Genomic DNA, 15903 nt, shown 5'->3' on the forward strand with positions numbered 1-15903 from the left:
CCTCTCCAAGCTCATCGTCAGAAGCAAGCTCCCCACAGACCAGACACGCCAACTCAAAGCAGCACCAGATCCTGCCAGAACAGATGCAAAACCTGCAGACATATCTTGCCAGTTACAATGATCCACCCCCCCAACACACTTTAAGATCCATGGGTCCTACACATGCCCATCACAACATGTGGTCTACCTCATCAAGTGCACTAATGCCACAACAACAACTATGTGGCTGAAACCAGACAATCGCTACATTCTCAAATGAAGTGACACACGAAAATGATAAGAGAAAAACACCACATCCCCTGTGGGTCAACACTTTTACAGATGAGCCTGGGAGCTTAAATTGATAAGTTTGCTAGACACTAAAAATCATGGTTTTAATAAAGACACAAGACTTATGACTTATTACAACAATCTGTAGCCACTCCCTCTCCTCCCGCCTTTTTGTCCTATGACTACCGGAGTGTTAACAGGACACTTCACCTTGAATGATCCCTAAGTGTATGTCTACATTGCAACTAAAAACCTGCAGGGGTCCATGCCAGCTGAGTGCGGCTTGTGGTGCTTGGGCTAAGGGGCTGTTTAACTGCGATGTAGACTTTTGGGCACAGGCTGCAGCCCAGCTCTGGGATTCTCCTATCTTGCAAGGTCCTAGAGCCCGGGCTCCAGCACAAGCCTGACTGCACCGCAGGTAAACAGCCCCTTAAGCCTGAGTCCTGTGAGCCCGAGTCAGCTGGCATGGCCAGCCACGGGTTTTTAATTGCAATGTAGACATATCCCTAGCACCTCTCCCAGACCTGAAGGAGAGCTCTGTGTATCTCAAAAGCTTGTCTCTCTCCCCAACAGAAGTTGGTCCAATAAAAGATTATCTCACCTGCTTTGTCTCTGTTTATCTCTTGTCAGATTACAAGGTTAGATAGTTGTATCAGATTAGAGTTTGGTCAAAAAGCTCAAGTTTATTAAGAGAAAAAGAAGTCTGAGTGATGAAGTTTGAAAAAACTTCCCAGTGCTTCTGCCCTCTTCAGGGATGTGAGCAAATTTAACTCTCATGGAATTTGATACAGAAGACTGATTCACAGAATTGTAAGGAAAAAAAGAAAAGATCTATGAAGTCTTAAGTCAACATTGTTCCTTACAGTGTATTATCAATAATTTGTCCAATTAAACTTTAAATCTTTATTTCTGTCTCTGGGCTGTTTACATTCCTCATCTATTTGCAGATGCTTAGTATGCCTGCCTTAGTCATCGTTTGGGCAAGCTATAGATGTTTAATTATTTTTTCCATTCCTTAAAGCAAAGTTGGCCCCACCACTTCCTACATGTTAGAACATCATGGGATTCCTTGAATATGCTCAGTGAAGTTCCACTGTTTCCCAAGAGTCCAACTACCAGATAAGTGAATTAAGATGAGCAGTCAGAGTCTATACCATTAGAAAGAGGGTGATTTAATTTGTATTCTTTGGCTACAGGAGAAGGGAGATTTCTCCCTCAAAATTAGATGAAGCCTTCATTGCTGTATAGCCCAAGAAACCTTAAGAGCTCCATGTGTCAGAAGCCATTGTGAATTTTGGCTCAGTCAATCCCTAAAAGGTAATGGATTTCAGACACATTCCAGCCTTTGCAGAATTTACCCTGTACTCCCTTTTATTGTGGAAACAAATCTCTTCACTTCACCCAAAGTGCATAGGTGCGAAAGTTTTAACCTGATGAACCTCTTGTTGTTCTTTGCAGATATTCCTAGCTTTAAGTTATTTACTTCCAGAATTTTGATGCCTTGTAGATTTGCGCGTGCATGCACACCGTAAAAAAAAGTACATTCAATGACCAAATATTCTCTGATAGAGGAAGTAGCAGCTCCAGTGAAAAGTAAGATAATTAAGTATCTGATTCTTCAGAGAGCTTCTTGGCACATTGCAGGATCTGGTGCCTTACTGATAGGACATATGGTGCAGTATTTTAAGCACTGGACTGGGAGTCAGGGCATCGATATTCAGGAGGCTAATTCTTAGCTCTGGCACAGATTTACTGTGTGATCTTTTCCAATCCCCAGTTTAGGACGCAGAACTCACTTACGAGACAAGCTGTCATTGCCTCCCCAGGCATAGTACCTTTCTTTCTGAAGTGGTAGAGACTGAAAAGCAGCATCAAACTTCTGTAGTGCTTCCCAGCATCATGTACAACAGTTTGATGGGAGAACATCTCTGTTAAGCAGTTTCTCACTGACACTCACCCTTCCATCTGCACATACTCCCCATTTATATTTAGCCATAAAAGCATGTTGTTGGCATAGAGCAGAGGTGACCAAACTACAGCCCGGGGGCTGCATCCAGCCCTTCAAATGTTTTAATCCGGCCATTGAGCTCCTGTTGTGGAGCAGGGTCGAGGGCTTTCCCTGCTCCGGCGCTCCAGCTGGGGAGTGGTGTCAGAGGCTTGCCCTGCTCCGCACGGCTCCTGGAAGCAGCAGCATATCCCCCCTCCACCTCCTTCACATGGGGCAGCCAGGGGGCTCTGCATGCTGCCTCACCCCAAGCGCTGTCTCCAAACTGTGGCCAATAGGAGCTGCAGGGGCAGTGTCTGCAGACGGGGCAGTGTGCAGCACTGCCTGGCTGCACTGCCGCGTAGGAGCTGGCAGGGGGACATGCCGCTGTTTCCAGGAGCTGCTTCAGGTAAGCGACACCTGGAGCCTGCAGCCCTGATCCCCCTCCCATGCTCCAAACCCAGCCCAGGAGCACCCTTCTGCATCCCCAACCTCTCATCCCCAACCCCATCCAGAGCCTGCACCCCAACCTCCTGCTCCAGCCCAGAGCCTCCTCCTGCACCCTGAACTCCTCATTTCTGGCCCCACCCCAGAGCCTGCACCCCCAGCTGGAGCCCTCACCCCCTCTCACACCCCAATCTCCAATTTGGTGAGCACTCATGGCCCACCATACAACTTCCATACCCAGATGTGGCCCTCAGGTCAAAAAGTTTGCCCACCCCTGGCATAGAGGGACTGCCAGTAGCTACCTGGAGGTGGTACTCTGTCATGTAGTTGCAGCTCACCATTGTGCATACTACTCTGCCATATTTCAGCTTGATTTCTACAATTGGGGAGCATAGGGGCCCATTGTCCTTTATATTCAGGCTGGAGGGATAGTGTGTAGTTGTAGAGAACATGGTAGAAGCTGTTAAAAAAGCAATGGCAATCAATGAGGACAGAAGATAAATTTCTGCAATTCAGAAAATTTGTTTTTGAATATGACACATAATATCACAGGACAGTGCAATTAGCTTTTTCTTAAAAGTTGAGAAATCTTACAAAATCCTGCACAACATATAAGAAGCTAAATTGCACTGTGGTAAACTGTTTTCAAAACCATAAAGACCTCATCTTGTAAATATATAATGCTGAGATGAGAGGATCATCACTACAGGTTGCCCAGGATGCCAGTAGAGTATAGAGGAATGCTTTAGAGCGATGCTGCTAAAAATAAAACTGTTTTAGTGTGGTTGCTAAATGCAGGAAAGGAATCGTGCTGAATATAATTAATCAGTGATCAACACAGTGAGAAATCATTTCATATCGTACACTGAAACGGTTGAAGTTTTATTATTGAGGCAGTAGAAATCACGGTTTTTAGAAAAGTGAGACTGTATAGTAGAACTGTTGGTAAAATGTTTGTTTTGACTGACCAAAAAAGCAACTATTTCATTTTCAGCCAGAAAGCTTTTGGTTTTCAGCCTTTTCAAATTTTAATTAGAAAGCAAATGCATTTTGTGAAAAATAGTTGAAAAAATGATTTTACATTGAAAAACAGTTTTTATGGAAAACATTTGACCCAGTCTATTCTATGTATTAAACTTCTGTTATGTATTGAAATCCAGTGATTAAATCCACCAGACTTCCAGTATCTTTACAGCTCTTTGCTCTGAGAAAAGTTCATTATTAATTGAGCTCCATCTTTTTATCTGAGTGCAGCAGGATTATTTTTGGGCAAAAGTCTACAGAAAAGATTCTTAATACTACTAAAGCTGTTTTAAGAAAAAAGTTCATACCTATTACACTGAAGTACTTGAAGTTAAAGCAACTGATTTCCTCCTTTTACAGGGTTTGGCCTATGCTATTTTTTGCGTTTTCTTCCAATATTTAATGAGGCTCCAAAGACATGAATGTCAAGTTCAGTGGAATTTAGGAAGTTATAAATGACTTACTGTTTTAATTCAACTGTTCAATTCAACTCTAAAGCTCTATAACAATGTCTATTGTACATTTAGAGGTAGTGTGCATGAAGCACAGATTATCAGGAATGAAGGCCTTTAGCTGAACCTGGGACTAGCAACCTCAGTTTCCAGGCAAACTGATGAACACAGGTGAGCGGCAACAGAGCTGCCTGATTAGCGGTCATGCCTGATTAGCTCGAAGGAACCAGCAGGCATGCTCTTAAGGCTAGCAGCCGCAGCAGGTAGGGCTGCTTAATGCTTACTCCCGTAGCTGCAATCACTCTTGTGCCTGCCTTGTTTCCAACTTTGTTCCAGTCCTGCACCTGCCTTGTTCCCTGCCTTGCTCTACCCCTGTTCTTGCTAAGCTCCAATCCACTCCAGCCTTGCTCCCCTGCTTAGCTCCAGACTCTGGTATAGGCCAGTAGGCCTGATCACCCAAGCCACAATCTCTGGCAGTTTTTTACAAGAAATACACCATGGTTTTCCCATAACTATTATTTTGCATTCTGTAGTAAAATCTACCAGATTCTAATCTTAATCTCTTTTTGATGCAGTTGCTGAATTTGTTTTATTTAAATTATGCTTATAAAGGTCCTGTAACTGGTGTGGGCTACCTACTGTGCACTACCTTCATGGCCTATTGAGGTCTCTGGTTACATGCGACAGCCTGTCTCAGTTTCCCCTCTTGGACTGTTCAAATAAAATATTTAATTTCTTGGTAAAAATACTTCAACTTGGAGACTGGGTTTATAAATATAAAATAAACTTCATATAAAACTCAGTATCCCAAACAAATTCCATTTGTCCACACAGCACAAAGTTTCTTTTCCTCTGTCAAATATAAAGGGAAGGGTAAACCCCTTTAAAATCCCTCCTGGCCAGAGGAAAAATCCTCTCACCTGTAAAGGGTTAAGAAGCTAAAGGTAACCTCACTGGCACCTGACCAAAATGACCAATGAGGAGACAAGATACTTTCAAAAGCTGGGAGGAGGGAGAGAAACAAAGGGTCTGTGTCTGTTGGTATGCTGCTTTTGCTGAGGATAGACCAGGAATGGAGTCTTAGAACTTTTAGTAAGTAATCTAGCTAGGTATGTGTTAGATTATGATTTCTTTAAATGGCTGAGAAAAGAACTGTGCTGAATAGAATGACTATTTCTGTCTGTGTGTCTTTTTTGTAACTTAAGGTTTTGCCTAGAGGGATTCTCTGTGTTTTGAATCTAATTACCCTGTAAGGTATCTACCATCCTGATTTTACAGAGGTGATTCCTTTACTTCTATTAAAAGTCTTCTTGTAAGAAAACTGAATGCTTTCTCATTGTTCTCAGATCCAAGGGTTTGGGTCTGTGGTCACCTATGCAAATTGATGAGGAGTTTTACCAAACCTTTCCCAGGAAGTGGGGTGCAAGAGTTGAGAGGATTTTGGGGGGAAAGACGTGTCCAAACTACGTTTCCCAGTAAACCCAGTTAGAGTTTGGTGGTGGCAGAGGATATTCCAAGGACAAAGGATAAAATTAATTTGTACCTTGGGGAAGTTTTAACCTAAGCTGGTAAAAGTAAGCTTAGGAGGTTTTCATGCAGGTCCCCTCATCTGTACCCTAGAACTCAGAATGGGGGAGGAACCTTGACATCCTCCTCGCAGGCCTTCCTGCTTTGGGCCTCTATAGTCCTTTGCCTGCCTGATCAGGGTCACTTTCAGGCATAGGCGCTGACTCCATGGGTGCTTCAGGGGCTGGAGACCCACAGGAAAAAAAACAGTGGATGCTGAGCACCCACTGGCAGTCCCCCTGATCAGCTCCTCCCGCTCCTTCCTAATGCCTCCTGCCTGCCAGTGGCCCCACCGATCAGCACCTCCCCATCCCAGCACCTCCCACCCATCTCAATCAGCTGTTCCACATCATGCAGCATGGGGGGGAGGGGGAGGAATGAGGGCTAGGCGCTCGGGGGCAGAGGCGGGAAGAGGCAGAGCAGGGGAGGAAAGAAACGGGGTGGAGAGAAGCAGTAGGGTAGGGGTGGGGCTTTGGGGGAAGAAGTAGGAGCAGGGCCTGGGGCAGAGCCCGGAGCCGAGCACCCCCCACAGCACATTAGAAAGCTGCTTCCAGGCCTCCCTGTCTGGGTCAATGACTCTGATCTCATGGTCTTCCCTGCAGGCCCCTTACCTCACTCTCCACAGCTTCCTGAGCTTCCCCCTTCACTGCAGCCACCTTCAGGGAATTACCTGATCCAACCCAGGTGTGCCTCTTTAGTAATCCTGCTAGTCCCAGGCCTTCCAGCCATTAGAGGGGAAGCCACTCTGTTACAGGACCCCAAACAGGTTCCAGTTGAGGACTGCAGATGATCTATGACAGCAAACCCCCAAGAAATTGGCACAGAAATTAAAAAAAAAAAAAGAAATTTGTAAATATTGATAAACATTGCATTTTAATCCTTTTCCATTATAAATGTAAATTGCATATTGTGACTAGCTGTTTGTATGGTACTTTGAAAATATAAAGTATGATATAAACCCTAAGTACAATTATTAGTAGTACAGTGAGTGCTTGTCACTGAATGTAAATGTTGATGCTTGTAAACTGCAAAAGGAACTCTGAAATAAGAAAGAATATATTTGTAAATAAGGCAATGTAGTCAGAATCATTTCCTCCTGTTATCTTTGTTTTCAAAAGTTCTGTAGTTGCTTGATATCTAAATCAGACCAGTCAGTTCTGAGTCATTCAAACAAGGCTCTGTGAGTACTGATACATGTGGTGGTAGACAAAGCAAAATGTAATCCTTTATCTGCTTGATGGGCTTCTGTTTGACACGTCCCATTATTTCCTGCCTACGCGTCTGAAAGATGTTCACTGAATTCCGTGTGTGACTGTACTTTACTTTGCTCTATCATGAGTACATAGAATAATACAGTGATTTACTATATATTGGATTAAATTTGCTTTGATTTTGGACAGCTCATGTAGTACATTGTAATGTGATGTTCTGAAATATTTTCATTACTACACTAGAATCTTCTTAACAGAGATACCTAGATGGATTCCCTTTTCTCCCTATTAAATCAATTGATTGACAATTGTAACCACAGACTTTATTTTAATACTAACAATGCAGTTTGCTGAGACCATCAAGTTGCTGAATAGGCCCAAAGAATAGCGAGGAGGCACTTAACCTCAAAACTACCCTTGAAGGTCAGTTTGAAGTCTAGCAGTATGAAGTCCCGTTATATTCCTGGCTATACAGATTTCCTATATGACCTTGGACAAATGAGTTATCCCTCCTGTGCCTTGGTTCTCCCAGCTGGAAAATGAGGATAATACTTATTTTCTCTCAGGACTACTGAGAGAATACCTTCATTTAATGTTCAAGAGCTTTGGGATCTTCTTATGGAGGGTTTTATGAAAATGCAAAGTATTATTTATTGTTACATTTAGTATGGAACAGGGACTGAGCTTGCTTCACCTGCCCAATGTGGCAATTGAAAGATTCGGTATGGTGGTTCACCATGTGTTGCTGATGTAAAAGAAGCAAACTAAAACCAGAATAAGACTATGGTAAAGTAGTTCATATGTTTTCTCACGTAGCACAGAAAATAGAGACTTTGTTAATATTCTTGAGACAGGTTCCTTCTGTTTTAATGTGCCTTTTTGACACTATGCACCGTCAACCTGTGGAACTCCTTGCCAGAGGATGATGTGAAGGCCAAGACTATAACAGGGTTCAAAAAAGAACTAGATAAGTTCATGGAGGATGTGTCCATCAATGGCTATTAGCCAAAATGGGCAGAGATGGTGTCCCTAACATCTGTTTGCCAGAAGCTGGGAATGGGCAACAGGGGATGGATCACTTGGTGATTACCTGTTCTGTTCATTCCTTCTGGGGTACCTGGCATTGGCCACTATCGGACGACAGGATACTGGGCTAGATGGACCTTTGGTCTGACCCAGTATGGCCATTCTTATGTTTTTAATGTCAGAATGGTCCTGTTTCTTTGCTCTTGTGTGATTTGAAGGCTTCCCTATTAAGCTGAATTGCCATCCATATTAAGCAGTAATCATTTTTCAGGTCCTTACAGTGAATATCAAATACAAATGTAGGCATAAGTAAGGTTAAATGTAAGGTATAATTCTCTGCACTGAGCAGTAGTAAGTCATGAACTTGCAAATGTGCTGAGTAAACTACTAAGTTACAAAACAGTTTACTGTATAGTCTATGCAGTGAAGTTCTCCATTGAACAGTTATAAAACATGATCAGAAGGATCCTGCAATGTTGCTCTAGTAATGAAAGCCGATTTCAATCAGTAAATTTTCTTGCTCCTCAATATTTGGATCAAATTCTGACTTCAGTTGTTGAATATTTGAAAATGAAATGTTAAACAGGAAGAGGATTTTTATTTTTGCAGAAGTTCTCTAAATACATTCATTGATATTGCTTAAAGATATGAGTTACTGAACAGTAATATTTTCAAACCTTCATGAAAATTGTCACTTATGATTGCTCTAATGATCATTTCTAAAGATGGGAGTGATGTGCGTCTCTAGCAGACTGAGCAATACTGGTAAGACTAATATGCAAAAGCCTGTTTTCTCTCTTTCATATGCTAAATCTGAATAGCATAAATGCCTAATTCCCTTTTGTTTAACAAAAGATAAGCAATAAAAACTGTACTTGTTGCTCTCTTATTTAAAGTGTTGCTGTTTGGTGCTATGAAAAACACTTGTGCAGAAGTTAGAAATAAAATTAAACAACTGGACCATAATCATAGGGCTTGAAATTCACGCTTTCTACATTAAAAATAAAACCGAGTCTTATGTGTCCACTTTCACATGCGTTCTAACTCATTGTTCCTACCCCCTTTTATGAAGATCTCTAGTTTAATTTTATTTTTAATGTTCTATTGCACCTCCTATTTTAATATCTAGGCACACAGATATACAGCCAAATGTCAAAATTAGTAGCTAAATCAAACCATCTACCTCCCACCCACCTCTCATCTTGATTTATAGTGCAATAAAGGTTTTGTTGCATTATATACTGATTCTCAGAATCTAATTACAAAGCGTAAATCACAAAGTGAAACCTCTGATCCTTCTGTCATTTAGAAATGGAAAAAAACAGTCAGGAATTTTTCTAATAAAATATTCTTTGTAGTGGCAAAGACTAGGACATATCCTGCAATTAGACTATAAAACTGTGGAACATCTGATTTAGAAGATTATGCTATTTGTTCTGGTGAAAAAATTTAGTTGACAAAATTCTTGGGTTTAAGATTTTTGATATAATCCACGATTCTCATTTCTTTTTCCCTTAAATTTAAAATGGTGGGAATACAAATAACTGGAGATTTGTATTTTTTGTTATTTATATAATAGGTCTATGAATGACGCATTGTGGAATCTGAAATGTGGACTGAATATTCCAGATAGTTCTTTTCTCTCTCTGCTTTAATAGTAAACATAAATCAAATTGTTTAACCTTAATATATTAATATAAAATTTTCAAAGGTGACTTCCAATGAACTTTAGAGTACAATGTTTAAAAGTGCCTAAGTCACATTTTCAAAAGTGTCATAGGCTCCTAAACCCCAGGTCCTCAAAGGTATTTAGATGCCTAATTCCCATTGAAATTAAGTGCCTCAGTCACTTTTGAGAAAGTGACTTAGGTGCCTCTGAAAAATTCATTCTTAGGCTCCTAAATACCCATGTCACTTTTGAAAATGTAATTTTTAGCCTATTTAAAAACAAAAGCCAACCAAACAATAAATAAAATGGAGGAATGGGGAGGGAGAGAGAAAAGAATAACTTCAGATCGGTTTTAACTGACCAGAAGCATATCATAAGACAGAACTTTGGCATATAATTCTATATGGAAAAGAAAGCAGGCTTGGACAGCCACATAAGATTTTCTTCTTGCTTCCCGTTGAGCCTCTTCAGCTGCATAGACCCAGAGGTTCACAGAGCCCTTGTGGTCCAGCAGCAACGGCACCAATTTTGCTTTAGTTAGAATCCTAAATCCTTATGTAAATAATAATAATTTAACATATATTAATAATTGTTGCTCTCTCATGCTTAAATAGTGCTGGGTGAGCCATGAAGTTCAGGAGTCTTTGGTTTGATTTATCTCTGTTTAAATTTCAGTCTTGTTTTAAAAGCTGTTTGTTACTTCTACAGATCTGTGTAACATGATCTCAGCTTTTTAACATTGTTGATTATCAATGGGACTTCTCTGGCATTATCTAATACCCTGACTACTGTGTTATGGCAGATCTGGTTTTTCCTATTATAGTTTACTGTCATGAAACAATTAGGCCAGAGGTGATGCCTCCCTTCTGCTGTAGTGGTTGTTTAAGTGCTAAAGCAGAAAGGTAAGTGTGTCAGTAAGAGCAGTTGGTTTTAACAGTTTGCCTCTTTTTTCTCTCCTGGTGAGTTCAGAGAATATACTGAGGTATGAATAGAAACTGTTCATGTGTGACACTATCCAGATGCCAAGTATACATAAATTGCATAATACATCATTCATTTTCTATCTGCATTTTTTTAAACAGGCATATAAAAAAAACAACAAAAATTATGCAAGCCTTCAACTGCTAGTTAATATAAAGTCTACCAGGTGAGCCATTTAAAAGAACTAAATTACATGGAAGTGACTGATACATTTTGAATCAAGAGGAAAATGGAATAAGAATTTGGGCACCAATTTCTTGGGATATAAATGGGATTAGATATGTTACTGGCGATCCTTGCCCATGTGCCCAGAAAGTTACGCTGATTATAAAATACATGGTCAGAAATCTATTTTCCTGATCCAGTAAAGGATCTATACTTCTAACAGAACAACAAATAACTGTGCCTGCTGATATTTCGGGGGGGGGAGGGGGAAGAGGGCAGCTGGCTTCAGCAGCGTTACTGAGCATGCTCAGTCCATGACCCCACATGCCCCTGCCACACATCACTTGTGCTAAGCAGTGTAACTTTGTATTGCATGTTATTGGGGAAAAAAATGTCATTCCTCCTATAGAATTGTGAGGACAGTACAATATGAACTGTCCTTGTAATGGAAAAGCTTTTGCATTAAGTATGCAAGAGAAGTGCCCAAAAGAGGCCAGATATTTTAGAAATTTGGTCATCTTTTTTTGTGTCCTCAGAGGAGAAGGACTCCTCCCCAGACAGCAAGCCAGAACCTTTAGCCAGGTTCTTTGACAGTTAACCTGATCCTGAATAAGTAATGTATGATGTAGTATGTTTAATGTTGTAATTTTGTCTAAATTTTTTTAAGATATTTTCCCCCTGAGCAAGAGTTATCCACTAGGATTAGGTGAGCTGTATGTCCCACAATTAATTTCCTCAATTGTAGGGTCAGGTATCATTGGTAGACTTTAATCCCTCCTGTGATTTTCTACTTTTCTCTTATTGTGTTTGGGTTAGCAAGAAAAGCATAAATAGTAAATTGGTAGGACTCTAATAAATTTTCATCCATCAGTTGTGCCGCGAACCCATGTGCCAGTCTGTGAAAAGTTTGAATTATTCATATTAAATAATACATACTACTTGTAGTACTATTTAAAAAAATCACTTCCTCTTCACGATATTCAATTTTTTAGTAGTTAAAGAAACTTCTAGGAATAGGAGAGGGCATGTATGAGGTAATCTTAAGTAGTAACTCAACATTAAACATACAGCAAGCTTTTAATACACAATGGATGGACTTACTGATAAAACTTGCATTCCCCAGTTTCCTCTTAATGACCATAGTACATGAATCAGAGAAATGATACATTCAGTAATGATTAGTTAATGCTTTTGATCTGATGAATGAGGTCATCCCAAGAAACATTTCTAAACATAACTAGTTGTAGAGTTTGTGGCATCTTCTGCTATTACTATGCAGACACCAAAATGATGCCATTCTCTTTATAGGGGTTTGCGTACCATTTTACATAAGCCTTCTCACTTGTTAAAATTCATTCAAATAATTTCTGGTTAAGATCTATGATTGGGCTGGAGAGTAAGAAATGGGAGTGTGGAAGAGATCACTTACTCATAGCAATATTAGAGTTTCTCTTGTAAAAGGACTGTCACACAAGGCAAGGAACATACTTTGCCATTAACTAGAAAACCATTCCTTGGCCCTAGTGATTGACACATTAATCTTATCATTTAACCCAGGTTATTTGAAAACTGGTGTAGGAACCAATTTCTTGTTCTGAATTTACAGCTAAAATTTTGTCTATTTACTATTAGAAAGGAAAGTTGGCATAAGCCAATGAAACTTGCATTTGCGGGTTAGAGCAGCAGAAGCTGATATGCATTAAAATGGCTTCTTTTTTTCCTGGGAGGAAAATATTGTCAAGAACTATTCAAAATTTGTGCATCATGGAGTTGAAACAACATGACTTCTACTCTGTGAAGTGCTAATGAGAGAACATATACAAAATAATAATATATTTAGTATTTATAGCACTTTGCATCTCCAAAAGGCTGTGTGAACAGTAACTAGTTCCTCAAAATATCCCTGTGATGTAGAGTAGTTTTCCACATTTTATAGATGTGGAAAAACTCCAAGGCTACAAGACAAATCAGTGGCAGAACCAAGTTTAGAACTCAGGATTTCTTGTGATCAGTGCACTAGTCCGTGCTGTGCCTCTGGTGTACATTCATCAACAGTATATTTGGGTACTACTTTTTGAAAATCATACTGAATGTTTGTATTTGTGGTGTCTGGTGATTGACAGCAGTGACAAAAGAATTCCTTTAAAAAAAAAAATAGACCAAGTCCAGAGTAGCGGCAATAGAGTGTGTGTCTTCATCCTGCTTTTTTAATGATCTCTGTATTAACTTGGCAAGACTACCCCCCTGGAGTAGTTCATTCTCTATACCAGCTCATTTCTGAACTTCTCATGAATAGACACTCAGCTGTGCAGAATGATATCAATTGTGCAGAAATGTGCCAAATTGTTTGAATTGTGATCTGCTGTCTATTTAACACAGGGTTGAGGGTACCAGCCTCCTTTTATATAGGACTTCAAGCTGGTTTGAACATTTTTGCTGGAAACTGCGGGACTGTGGCTTATAATGCAAAAATAAAAATATTCTGAAAAGCCCAGATTCTCTGGTCAACTAAATCCACTTTGTGCTGCATAAATGACATAAAATGGACTTAAAGCCAGACCAGTGGAGAAGCCTGCTGTGCAGGGGAACTCTTTGCTGATGGAAAGTTGGCAGAGGGGCTCTAGTATCTCCTGTGTCAGCCTCCCTTTCCACCCCTGGCATGTGGGGGCAATGTGGCATCCCAGGCCAGTGGGGATCTGACATGGCAGAGTTCTTCCATTTTCTATTGTTGCATCTATTATTCTAACATATATTAGTTACTGGTGAGCGGCTGTTACACCTGTGAATTCCCTGACATAAAAATTGAACACTGGGTGGTGATTTTTACCTTTGCGTGTTTTTAATGTAGCGTATGAGTTATTTTAGATTGTATATTAAGGAAATCTCTGTCTGTAGTAAGAGTGACAAGGTGGGTGAGATAATATCTTTTATAGAACCAACTTCTGTGTAGCTCAAAAACTTGTCTCTCTCACCAACAGAGCTATTCCTGACGAGACCTAAATCGGTCCAGCAGTTTGCAGATCCAACTGTGTTTCCCATCCATTAAATCAGTAGGAACACTTTAGTTACTGACATTCTGATCGTAAACTACAAAGAAGTGGAATAGTGGTCTTGTAAATAAGGCAGTAGTCTGGAATGTGGAAGATGTGGGTTCAATTCCTAGCTTTGCACAAACTGCTTGTGTAATCTTGGGAAAATTACTTTAACCTCTGTTTCTGTTTTTTGTCTGCACAGTGAGGATAATGCTTTCTTTTTCCCATCTTTTGTCTGTCTTGTCATTTAGATTGTAAGCTCTTCAGGAAGCTGACTCTCATTGCACATTTATACAGTGCCTCACACAATAGTATGTTAAACTGGTTGTGACTTCTAGGCACTGCTGTAATACAAATTAATAACAATGCAATTATCAGGTCCATATAAGTGTCTAGATAGATATAAATAAACATAAAAATATGGCTGATATACTAAACACTGTAGTCTAGTTAACTTTAAATGTTAGCACAGGCAGAAGTAGATTTAAGCAAGTATTTAACACGCACACACAATCTACTGTATGTACTCTAAAGTACATAAATAATCAGAGCAGAAAATGTTACCAAGTCACACTCCAGGTGACTCAGCACTTTGTGTGTGTGTGGTATTAATCAGTCCAAGTGGCTAAATGTTATCTTAATCGTTAAATGTGGGAGTTCTTGGTTACACAAAGATCAGTTGGGGGAGAGGGCGGGGAAGCTAAATCAAGAAAAAAGAACTTGGACAAAAAGAAGTAAAACAGATACATTATGTATGAGCCTTCAGTGCAGGTCCAACAGTAAATTAGAATCAGAGGATCACTCTACAGCTACCAATCATTCAAGGATTTAAGTGAGACTTTCGATGAAGATTATGGATATTTTACTGTTTAATAATCTGAAAAAAAAGATACTTTTCTAAACACAAAGCCTTACAAGTTGTGTTCAAACAGATACATCAGGATTTAAGAGAAAAAATTACAAGGTACAAGACATATTAGGACAAAAGATTGGTCTTATCAGAAGGTCAAGGTCTGAGATCCATAAGCATATTTAAACTTCATGCGCTACTTCAGATACAGTACTTGTTTTCTAAGTTGGTCACGTGACAGACACGCTGTCTGCGAGTGTGCACAAATGGGGTATTTTACTTGTTGCCTAAAATAAGCTTGAATATGCCTGTGCACAAATATGCACAAATATACACAAACCTCAGGGATGAGCTTTCTGAGACTCAAGCCCATAACATTTGTATGGGCCTTCATTGCTATAATGTTTAAACTAACTGAACTAATTTGATTGTTACATATGTTGGTGTAAGGCAGCGATATCTCATGAATTGTTCCTTGGTTTCACAAATTTCTTCCTAATCTTACAAATTCCTCTATCTCTGGTTCATAGGGTCTACAGTACGCACTCTAGAATTAGCCTCCAGTTCCATTCTTTGTGAATTTCTGTTTTAGTTTGTGGCACTGAATGAAAACTTGCTTTCTGGGACAAATATCATTATGTTGTGCCACAGTGCCCCAAATCACTATACTTTTCACTAATATTAGAGTACACCTTGCTGATAACATTTCTCTTACATATAACTATAAACATATTAAGAGCAAGGATTCTTCAAAAATAACTAAATAGTACCCCATCTTTGGGAACAGTTACGAATCCATGTAGTTGGTTAGGCCCCAATTTAGCAAGCGACTTAAGCACATGTATAAATTTAAGTACATCATTAGGACTACTCCCATTTTTTAAAGTTACTTAATTGCATATGTACTTTGCTGAACCAGAGTCTTAAACCTTCAGGATTTGAGACTTTTTTTTTTTTTTTTTTTAGAGACAAGGTAGGTGAGGTAATATCATTTATTGGACCAACTTTTGTTGGTGGATGGTACAAGCTTTTGAGCTACACAGAGCTCTTCTTCAGGTCTGGGGAAGGAAGCAGAGTGACCTGAAGAAGAGCTCTGTGTATCTCAAAAGTTTATACTTTCCACCAACAGAAGTTGGTCCAATAAAAGATATTACCTCACCCACCTTGTCTCTCATATCCAGGGACCAACATGGCTACAACAACAATGCCAGGTGTAGAATTCATTAC

The 15903-nt window shown here is 39.8% G+C and overlaps 1 protein-coding gene across 2 annotated transcripts in view; it reads left to right on the forward strand.

Annotated features, from left to right (window-relative positions):
* Positions 1-15903, forward strand: part of ARHGEF3 (Rho guanine nucleotide exchange factor 3) — a 312788-nt gene that overhangs the window by 183437 nt on the left and 113448 nt on the right. The gene's annotated exons all lie outside the window — the stretch shown is intronic.

Source organism: Lepidochelys kempii, chromosome 7 (genome assembly GCF_965140265.1).
Source record: "Lepidochelys kempii isolate rLepKem1 chromosome 7, rLepKem1.hap2, whole genome shotgun sequence".
In the NCBI taxonomy this organism is placed as follows: Eukaryota; Metazoa; Chordata; order Testudines; family Cheloniidae; genus Lepidochelys; species Lepidochelys kempii.